We start from the raw sequence: 12394 nt of genomic DNA on the forward strand, positions 1-12394 counted from the left end.
AAACTGAATGTTTTTTAAACTTAACAGTTTTTATGACATTCTTCGCCTTAGTCAGAATGGGTTCGGATCGGCACGGATTTACAGGCGATGAACACTGTTTGACGAACTTTGTTCAGGAAATCATTCATGATCTTTTCAACGCTGTTTTAAGCCATCCAATAGCAACGACTTCTGGAAGGTCTTAATTAACTATGATTTCACATGATTTACTTAAAATATTTAGAAATTTAGTTTGAGTACATATGAATAATTCCTGTATTTCCAAACACAAGTTTATATGAAATTTGATTTGACTTTAGAATAATAATATAGCAATAAATTGTTAGCTTAGTATAATTTATACGAAACTGGCACTTTATTTGAAAACAAAACAACACAAGTATACATACACACTGTTCATACATTTATATACAGAAATGTGAAATTTGTTATACGGGACACATGCAACTTGACTAAGATCAATATCTTTTAACAGACAGACAGACAGACATTGCTTATAATAAATATGTCGAGTCCATTTTAGGCATTGAAAACCCTGACGCTCAAGAGAACAGATTCAACTTTAATCCGAGAAAACTGTATAGCCTTATAAAAAACTCCAAACAATTAAGACGCTCAAGGTATTTCTACTCTTTTTGATAATGTTTCAGGTTAATCAACTTCTGTGAATCAAGAAAAGGCCAATGTTTTGAACCAACAGTTCCAATCCGTTTTCACACCTATGTCACTCCTTGCCCTTTCTCAATCATGTCTCTCTTTTTACAGAAATCTCATCTTCATCTTTCAGAAAATTTCCAACAATGCCAAAGATCACAGTCAGTTTCAATGGGTTGCAGAAGTTGCTATCCAATCTCAAACCAGACAAGGCAGCATGTCCCAACAACATCAAACCTCTTGTTCTAAAAGAATTAAGTTCACAAATTTCTCCAATAATAGCACTTCTTTTTCAGAAATCCTTGGACTCCGGAATTCTCCCAAAAGTATGGACATCTGCAAATGTAATACCGCTGTAAAAGAAAGGGAACTTAGAAGACACAGCAAATTACAGACCTATCTCTCTCACCTGTATTCTATGTAAATCATTAAAACATGTAGTTTCCTCTAACCTTTCAGCTCATTTCAATAAATATAACATACTTTATGACTTACAGCATGGTTTCAGAGAAAAGCGTCCCTGCGAAACACAACTTCTACAACTCATTGATGACGTGGCACGAAATATGACATCTGGAAAACAAACTGATCTAATATTGCTTGATTTCAGCAAAGCGTTTGACAAAGTGAATCATCTTAAACTGCTTTTCAAATGACAGGAACATGGTGTGGATAAAGATACTCTCTCACGGATCAAATCATTCCTTATAGGTCGTACTCAACGTGTTGCTCTAGATGGAGAACTATCATCCGAGGAACAAGTCACATCCGGGGTACCACAAGGGTCTGTGCTTGGTCCGTTACTTTTTCTCCTCTATATAAATGACTTACCTCAATCTATTACTTCTTAAGTTCGCTTATTTGCAGATGACACTGCCGTATACATATATATCAACAATATGCATGACTGCCATACTCTACAGGAAGACCTAGATAAACTTATGAAATGGGAACATCTTTGGGACATGGAGTTCAACCCAAGTAAATGCCAAGTTTTAAACATAACCAGAAATAAATCAAAATTTTATTTTAATTACAGACTTCATGGACAAATATTAGAAACTGTTGACAATGCAAAATACTGAGGTGTGGGCATTTCAAAAGACCTTTCCTGGAACACCCATATAAATAGAATTACAAATAACGCTAAAAATCTCTTGGTTTTCACCGCAGGAACATACAGACAAAAAATTCCAACATTCGCCAGCTCGCATACAAGACCATAGTTAGACCACAGGTTGAATATGCTTCTTCCCTATGGCTTCACACATTACAAAATATACAAAAAATTGAAAATGTACAGCGTCGAGCAATCCGCTGGGTCAAGCATAACTATTCCCCGTACGACAGTGTCACCTCCATGCAGCCTGACCTTGGTTGGCAGACCCTACAAGACAGACGACACTATTTTTTTTCAAAATTGTTCAAGGTTTAGTTGCTGTGCCCCTGTCATTATATATCGAGCGACCCACCAGATTCACTCGTCACATGTACCCCCTCTCTTACAGACAGATCCATACCACTGCAAATTATTATAAATTTTCATTTTTCCCAAGCGCTGTTGTGATGTGGAACAACCTCCCTGCCAATACAGTTTAACAGCCTGATCTTAAAGGGTTTAAGCAGTCCCTGCTTTCCCCTACTGCGCCTTGAACTCCGGGAGACATGTTTCTATCAGTTTTTAACCTTTAATCACTTCACCTTATAATAAATCTAACATACTTTTATCTTTCACACTTTTTCACTGTTAACACTATTTATCTGCATTGACTGCGCACCTGTCAATAATACCCGCAAGAGGAGTTAGACAGTATAGATAGATAGACAGACAAACAGACATACATACAGCTTAGTCAGACTTTTACACAATGTTACGTAATTACGTATTGTTCGCGGAGAACACACAGTAACAACCAAAGTTCATTTATTTATCGAGATTTATTTCTGTTGAATATTTTCTAACACAACGCTTGCTAATGTTCATGAAATACAATTTTACAGCGCGGCGCCCAACATGGCCGCCACGTCAAGAAGACGTGACAAAGTTCTCCGCAAGTCCCGCAAGATTTTTAATTCTGCCCAAACCTCTACATTTTGTCTACAGGTTAATTTGCATATATTTCCTTTATAACTTTGACTGGTCATTAGTTCACTTGCTTATTGTTGATTGGCTGTTAAGTATATGGTCTCTTGATTCTTTTATCTAAATGACTTTTCAATCTGTTGACTTATGTTTACTGCTATTGATAAACCTTCCGATATTCTAACCAGTTCCTACATTTACGGAATGAACCCTCAAATATTTTGAACACTTATTATTTTGATATAAGATCTGAATATTGATGTAAATAAACTTTTAACATTTTCTTACGTATCATTAATTATAACAGTTATTTCATTTATAAATTGCTCAAACATAATATTAAAATATCTCCTTATTAATTTCTATCATTTGTTATACTATATAAACATAACTAATTAATGTATTTATCTCTACGGGGTTAATACGTCACAACAAGTACATCGTCTTCATACTCAGATTTACAAATTATTTTCTGTCACGTCATTAAGTATATTAACATATTATTACATAACACAAAATGGTCATTTAAGAATACACATATGAATAAACACAATCATTTGGCAAGAATACGCAAATAACATCGAAGTGGTAATGCAATTTTTAAAAAGCATTATTTAGCATCGTATTTCTTATAACAAAAGCTTCTATCATATATTTACATATATTTGAAATTATTGATTTGTCACATGAAGATAATAACATGTGGAATTTATATACATATGGGTTTATATAAAATATACGGTTAATATATATTTTTCTTATATCAGTGCAACAACGGCATATAAATATAAAGAGGTATTCGTCTTCCAAATCGACGCTGTTACAAAATAAACAATAACGCTCATTTCATGGTATGTTATTCTGTGCGTATCTGCCAGTTTGGAATCTCAGCGGGTGTGCATAGACTCTTAATCTAACAAAAATGTGCGTAAACGTCTAGGCAGCAAGTCTAAATATTCTTCATAGTCCAGTGAGGTTTTAAAATCTTGTTACACATGCAATACAGAACTGTTATTCAATTTTTCATAACACTCTTGTTTATAATTGTCAACAAGTCTACATTTGAACTCGCTAATAAAACTATTAACATATGCACACCGTTTGGATTTTCAAATGCATAACCAGATCCATAATTATGTAACATTTTCGTAACATTTGAGATGCAATTTGAATAACCTTTATACATAACTAAATCCATAATTATTTGACATTTTCTAAACATTTGAGACCCAATCTGTATAACCTTTATTACAATCAATTAAAGCTTGTTTGTAGACAATCTGAATTATAATATTTTCATTTTTTAACATTTTAAACTATTAACAGTCTTATGTAATCATGATTGAGTTATTTTAGTTTCCCTTTCTGTAAAACTTATGTAATTAAGTTCTGTAATTACCTTACATAAATCAGTTAATTGAGCAAGCAAGCAAATATGTTCGATCTAGTTGAAATGTTTAGAAATATTGCACCGCTGAGATCGGCCGTTGAAGTATATTAGCTTACTGCACATGCTGTTGATGGGGAAGAGGCATATAATTGCCTTACTGATTTGTTCACATACATAATTCTTGTTTAGAAATCTTCACTGAGTATTTTCAATTCATTTTACCGCGTTAAACGGTTATCAAACGATATCAGCACAATCGAAAGATGGTAATGTTAAGGCAAAAACACTGGAATAATAAAAATGCAGATTACTGTGTTTGTTTGTGTTCCCACAGATGTCTCATTTGCAGTTATAGTACGTATATACAAGTGTAGGGTCATATAAAAAACATAATGCAATTGGTAAAATTGTACCACACACGCAGACATGCACACCCTTTGTCGTGTTTATTGTATGTGATGACACCTATACTTAGTTTGTTGTTGATTAATTTTTTACCTTACGTCGTAATGTAATATAATGTCAGCAGACTTTACAAAAGACAACGATCACATGTAACTAAAATTTAATATATATGCATAGTTTATGACTTCAGAACATATCATATTTTCTGTATTTTCATGTAAAGATTCATACAAAAGTACCCGGCATAAAAAATTGATATTTCTTTTTTGGGAATTGTATTTTACCTTTTGTACTTGTCCTTTAAAGAGTATTATATCAAGGGGCAAATTATTATTGAATGATAAAGACATTTATTAAATTATGACCTGACGTTGATTATATCCCACATTTGCCCAAGTCTGCTACAGCAACAATGCTTTAATCTTAACAGAACAGAACATAAACAGAAAATAATTATTTAATTAAAAATACACTTTACATTTTCAAGAATATCAGTATAGTAAGTCGGGTTTTGCAGACATATTGCAATATACTTATGGATGAACTTAACACATATTGAAACAAGAGCTGTCAGAGGACAGCGCGCTCGACTATTCGAGTGCTTGACAGTATAACGTAAGCCATCATGGAGAGGGGGGGGGGTGGGTATAATGTGGGTGTGTGATCATTTAATAGATGATCTATCAAAAATAAGAAAAACATATTTATTTTTTTTTCTGGGGGTGGGGGGGTGGGGGGGTGGGGGGTTGGGGGAGAGGGGGTATAATGTGGGTGGGTGATCATTTAATAGATGATCTTTCAAAAATAAGATTTTTTTTTGGGGGGGGTGGGGGGGGTGGGGGGAAAGGGGGGTATAATGTGGGCGTGTGATCATTTAATAGATGATCTTTCACATATAAGACAAAAACAATTTTTTTTTTGGGGGGGGGGGGGGGGTTCTGGGGGAGGCGTGGGGGATGGTTTGAGTGGAGTGCATTGTGGTATGTCAGGTAAGTGTTGTTTTGTCAAACTTTAACAGAGATTTATCAATAATATGCATATTCTAAGTATAAAAGGGGCAATAATTCTGTCAAAATGCTTGATACAGTTGTCTGCTCTTGTGTATAGGTTGGGGTCATGATGGTAAACACGTATGCACAATATGAAAGCAATATGTCAAGGATTATAGAAAAGTTTTTGTTTTGTTTTTACAAAGAAACACATACACTTGTTTTTTGAAAAATAGGTTGACGTCATTGTCAAACAAATCACGTACCGGTATATACTATTAAAATAATCGCCATTTTCACAGTTAACTGTAAACAATGATGTGCATGATTAAATCCATAATTTTAAGGTCATACCTGAAACTCAACAATCCACAATAAGAAATTGCTACGGCATACAAATGTAACATAAACACATTAAATGTAATATGTTCTTTTTTTAATAATTGAATATACATAGGTATAGTTAGCATTTTTCCTAATTATAATGTATGCAATTGTAAGCTGGGCTTTTCTTGCAGGCAAAACTATTATTATTGCACTAAGCTTGGACTCGATATTGTATACAAAGCTTCACGCATTGAATTAAGCATCAGTATTTTATGAGGGAACGTATGAAAATCATAACTTAAGCTAAACATGCAATTTATTGATTTAATTCAAGTATGTCAGTCGAATATAAATAATACATATAAGCCTGGTGACCGCGGATCTGTGTATTAAGCGTTTGTCTTCAATAAAAAAAAATCGCGATAAATCTAAGAAAACACATCGGCTCGTTGTTATTTTATCAGTGTTGTGGAGAAATTAAGTTTCTTTGAGATATGATTTAGAAATAGCCCGAACAAGAATTGCACTATATGTACAGTTAATGGAAAATTTCAAAGGGCCATAACTCTGTGAAAAATCATCCGACGAGAACCGGCTGATAATATGCACATCTCCTCTTGGTAGTGAAGCTTCCCATAAAGTTTCATTGAATTCCGCTCATTAGTTGCTGAGAAATAGACCGGACAAGAAGTGCACTATATGAACAGTTTATGGAAAATTTCAAAGGGCAATAACTCTGTGAAAAATCATCCGACGAGAACCGGCTGATAATAAGCACATCTCTTGGTAGTGAAGCTTCTCATATAGTTTCATTGAATTCCAGTCATTAGTTGCTGAGAAATAGCCCGGACAAGAATTGCACTTTATGAACAGTTAATGGAAAATTTAAAGGGCCATAACTCTGTGAAAAATCATCCGACCAGAACCCGCTGATAATATGCACATCTCCTCTTGGTAGTGAAGCTTTCCATAAAGTTTCATTGAATTCCGGTCATTATTTGCTGAGAAATAGCCCGGACAAAAATTGTGCACGGACGGACGGACGAATGAACGGATGGACACATGGGCATACAGACGAAGCGGCGACTATATGCTCCCCCCCCCTTTTTTTGGGGGGGGGGGCATAAAAAGCATGTTGTTTTTTAAAGAGAAGTTTGCTTAAGAAAAAAATACCGTTTGACGGTAATCGGTAGCGCGTTGTACGACATCGGATTTTGGGCGGGAAAACAACTCGGGTACAGTCTAATATCGACCGGGAACGTTTAAGTATATATACCGTACCCGGGGTACATGTAAGTAAAGTTAAGAGTACCCGTGGTACATGTAAGTAGTACCCGAGCCGACAATGACCAATCGAGCGCCAGTAAATGTCAAACTAGTAATACAAAACTTACCACATGTATGTAAAAGAACTAAGTACCTGTTGTGATCATTTTTAGTAATTCTAAACACTAACAAATAGCTTGTTCAGTTAGTGCATAATGCCATAAATATGATTTCCTTTCAATTGTGTAGTTAATAAATTTGTTGTTACTTGTTGTTCCATGAAAAATGTTTTATGCGCTAGTACAAAATCAGCATGGTTATCACCACGCTTTTCGGAGAAAAAGTGGGGATATTGTTGTTATCTTCGTCTTCCGTCCGTCCTGGCCCCTATCTCCTCCTACACTATAAGCCCTAGAACCTTGAAACTTATACACATGTTAGCTATGGGCATGTGTGCGACACTACACTATTTGAAATTTTGATCTGACCTCTGGATCAAAAGTTATGGGGGTTGGGGTGGGGCTGGGTCAGAGATTTTCACTCATTTTTATGTTATTTTACATTAACTTCTTCATATATACACCAATTTACTTAAAATTGATATTGAACATCTCTTATGACAATACATTCAATTTCAACTATGCATGGCCCCATTACCAATACTGGGGCGCCCTGCCCACATAGACCACGCCCACCCAAAATTGCCTTTTACTATAATTTCTTCATTTCTACACCGATTCACTTCTTATTGATACTGAACTTCTCTTATGACAATACGGTCAATATCGACTATGCATGGCCCCAATAACAAAATTGAGGCGCCCCGCCCACATAGACCACACCCACCCAAAATTGCCTTTTACTATAATTTCTTCATTTCTACGCCAATTCACTTCAAATTGATACTGAACCTCTCTTATGACAATACGGTCAATCTCAGCTATGCATGGCCCCGTTACCAACCCTAGGGCGCCCCGCCCACATAGACCACACCCACCCACAGTTTCCTTTTTACTATAATTTCTTCATTTCTACACTGATTCACTTCAAATTGTTACTGAACCTCGCATATGACAATATGGTCAATCTCAATTATGCATGGCCCCATTACCAACCATGGGGCGCCCCTGGGTCAAACATGCGGCGAAGGGATACGCGTCGACCTCTGCAGCGTCATTTCTAGTTAATTTTGTAAAAGTTAATAAAAGGTTGCTTCATTGATTCCACAGTTTTGCAAAAGATAACATCACTTTGAAATTTCATATACGTGAATATATTTGCAAGTTGATGATAGTGTTTTAGTATTACTGATTGTGTAACTATTATTTTATGTGTAAATAAATTATGTGAATCGTTGTGTATCTCCACACAATACCACACACCTTTTTATATATGTTCTGAATATTATATATATATATATATATATATATATATATATATATATATATATATATATATATATATATATATATATATATATATATATATATATACTAACGTCATTTACATGCTTCTGCTAGCGGCTTACCCCAGAAAGACAATGACTTCTTTAGCGTAAGAATTCCCGGGTACATTTCAGTAAATTTTCCGTACCAGGTGTACATTTAAGTATACTTACCCCAGGTACATTTAAGTACCCGCACCAAGAATGAGCAGTACTTAGTGTCTTAAGTGTGATCTTAAGAACGCTCACATTTAAGGGATCAATACAGAAACCTCCCAGTAACTAAGCAGTCACGATATCCACTCTACCGCAGCCACCAAGCCAGCTTTAAATTCCTGCGGCTCAAAAACACACAAAATTATAAGATGCTAGGTCTTAAAGCTAGGAACATGTTACTCGTTTGAAGATTGCATTTTTTGGATGCATTACTTTATTTTTGAAACAATAATACTATTTTGAACACAATAATGTAAAATATCATTTATTAAAAATACATGGTTATCAAAAAAGCTTTTGCCCGTAAATTAGGTAGCACCTATAATCATATTAACTTACATGTAATCGTTCACAGATTTCGGCCTGTTTTGAAGTTTGTGATTAAATGCTTTTAATTGATAAGTGTAAACAACAGAGCTAAAGAGCTTCAGTATAAAACAAGAATGGAATTAAAGAAAGTAAAAAACAGTAATTAAAAAAGTTGACCCCACCAATGACAATAATATTAAGGTTCATGGGGGGATAAAATTCATTAAAACTTCGCTTTGGTTTTTCTTCATTAAATGTGGTACAATATGGTCAAACTATATATCATTTTAAAGCTTAAGACGGATAGAATAACATAAACACATTTTTGACATTCAATATTTGTGTGCGTTATTCATATTTTTGTTTAAAACCAATACATTTTTACACTAATTTACAAAATCTCAATATAAAGTTAGGAAGGATATGCACTACCTTAAGCTGAATAAATACAAAGCTATATACATATACAAGGTCAAGGTAGCAACATTTCACAGAAAAGTATTGTCATAAAACAAAAAATGAGTTTTTTATTCAACTGCCTTTTTTGGATTAATTTCCAAAACAAAGTTCTAAAAATAACTTAAACGTAACTACTTTTTAAAAATCAAGGTATGGTGGATAATAAGAGTCACAATTCTATTTCAAAGGCTTAACAATTTTGTTATTTACATCTCAACCAAATTGCAAATTTTAAACCATCTCAAATTGAAATAGATTGCAGACGACATATACAATTGTAAAGGAATATAAAGAAATTGGCAAACCGATTGATTTTATATTTCGATTCCTTCTACCCATTTTGAAAGCGTGGCCATCGCTGTGCTCCGTAGAAAAAAGTGCAAAACAAATCGGTCGAAACCACGTGCAGTGGTGAGAAAACCGGGTATGTGTATACACATACCTGAGAAAACACATACTTATTTTGACAGTTGGGTGGCAACTAGTAAAACAACTATTAACATTAATCAGCAAGAGATCGCACTAAATAACAGAAATGACCACGTAGATATATCATCACTTACCCTATTTCAAATATTTTCCAGCTGAAAATTATCCCCCACACGTCTTTTTTAGTTTTTTGTGTATTGTTTTTCTGAAGCCGAAGTGCATCTCACAGAATATCCATCCAACTTCCGTTGTTTTCACTTTCGTTATTAAAAACTCCGTTTAAAAGAATTATTTCTACTTTTAGATTGTTAAAGCGATGTATTATTATATATCATCAATAGAATAGTATACCGTGATGAATTGAACGGAGTTACGTATCGATCTTTCTGTCAGTCTGTAAGCGTACTATTTTATGCGCAATAGTATAATACATGTAATTCGACAACGATTGTAAACATTGGTGAAATGCTTCTTACATAGTTATTCATTTGAGTGTTAATGAGGTCTGATCGTGCAGTTTGCAAACATCAACGGAAAGATTACAATCCAATGCATTTGTCATCGTCAACCGTTTGGAATGTCAATTAGGCGATGAGTGAGTTTTTAGCATGTTTCTTTATATTTTATTAATTTAAAAATGGCTGCCCCCATGGTGATGAAATGACATGTGTTCGAGTTTTGATATTTCTAGATATGTAAACTTTTTTTTACTATTTAAGCGTAACTTGCCCTCGTCAATGTCGATATTAATCACTAGTTATATAATTTTCCGCCGAAATACGTGGAATAAATATGATTCAGATTTTCGAAAATAATGTATATTTTATTGTTAAAATCGCTTTGTATTTTGATTGATTTTGTGGATGTTATGATACGTTGATGTACAAAATTGGTAGCAGTTTGAAGGAAAACATCCTTTAAAGCCTATATGTATACATTTTCAATGTGGCACTCTTCCTTTAGTCAAATTTGAGTTCAGTGCTAGGGGTCCCACATTTTTCAAAATGAAGCCTCTACATGAACCTTAAGAACCAATTCGGTCATTTCTGGTCACACAACCCCAAACCGGAACTCCTGTTTTTAGGGTTACATGCAGTCAGTTTGATACTTAGCACACATTGTTCAGTGCATGCTGCATAGGATTTGTAAAATACATTGCAAATGGAATGGTTTGGTATCAATTTGAAGGTATATTTGTAAGCAATAAGAAAAAAAGCCATTTTTGTGCTCTACTTTTTCTGTTGATGGTTTCCGGCTTCAAAGAAAGGTCATACTGTTTGAGCCCAAAATGGTCGTCTGCACAGCTGTCAAAACCGGTGTGCCTATTCTTAGATGAATATTTTGAGTTACAACGTATAGAATTTAAGGACATCCGTTTTTTCAAATGAGTATGCATTTATCTTTCTAATGATGTATGATGCTATAGTGGGTCATTGTTTGATCATGGTAAAAATTGATATCGAACTTCAACTAATTTATATGTAATATAGAAGGAAATTAATTGCGCATCCGTAACCTTCTGATGATTGTGATAACAAAAATATTGAGTTGTGATAATAGCATCTTCGGTGTTGCTATAAATATATCAGCGGATAAATAAACTGCCGCAACACCCCTTAACGGTTATTTTTGTTAATAATAAAGTGGGAAAAAAACTTGTTAACATTCGACACCGGAACTAAGAATTTTTGGAGTAGATATTCGGCATGCATGTTTTGGATTACATCGATACGTCGTACCCACCGATACGCAGTATATATATACAATGTATATATATACAATGTATATATATATATATATATATATATATATATATATATATATATATATATATATATATATATATATATATATATATATATATATATATATATATATATATATATATATTGTAACTATTTCTATCCATATTTAATTATATATTTTTGATAAATATATAAATACATACAAATTGATGTTGTTTCACATGTAGATATAGATATAAATACAAAGTTATGAATTGATGTTGTTTAACAAATGGTATACAAAACTTGCGACTTTATGGATAATTTCATCATTATTCGATCCCATTAATGAATAAAAATCAGATATTGAACAGCCACCATGGTACCAATTAAAACGATATTTGGTACGGATGTCTCTGTGTTTAAAACAATAGAAAAATGCGTGAAATTCACAATCAATAACACGTATATTATTGTTATCCAGACAAAAATAACATAGTCTATCCTCAAATGGGGTATTTGATTGTCTACCAATCTCAATATTTAATTTGTGATTAGAACATCTTAATTTAGAAAATGCAAATTTATGTTTAAATGGTATGTTTTCTATGGCAAGATATCTTTCAGTATTTAGCATTGTTTTGTAATACATGTAATGGTGACAGCGAAAAGAATTTTTTTTATCACTCTGCCAGTTTT

This window comes from Dreissena polymorpha, chromosome 1 (genome assembly GCF_020536995.1).
Source record: "Dreissena polymorpha isolate Duluth1 chromosome 1, UMN_Dpol_1.0, whole genome shotgun sequence".
In the NCBI taxonomy this organism is placed as follows: Eukaryota; Metazoa; Mollusca; class Bivalvia; order Myida; family Dreissenidae; genus Dreissena; species Dreissena polymorpha.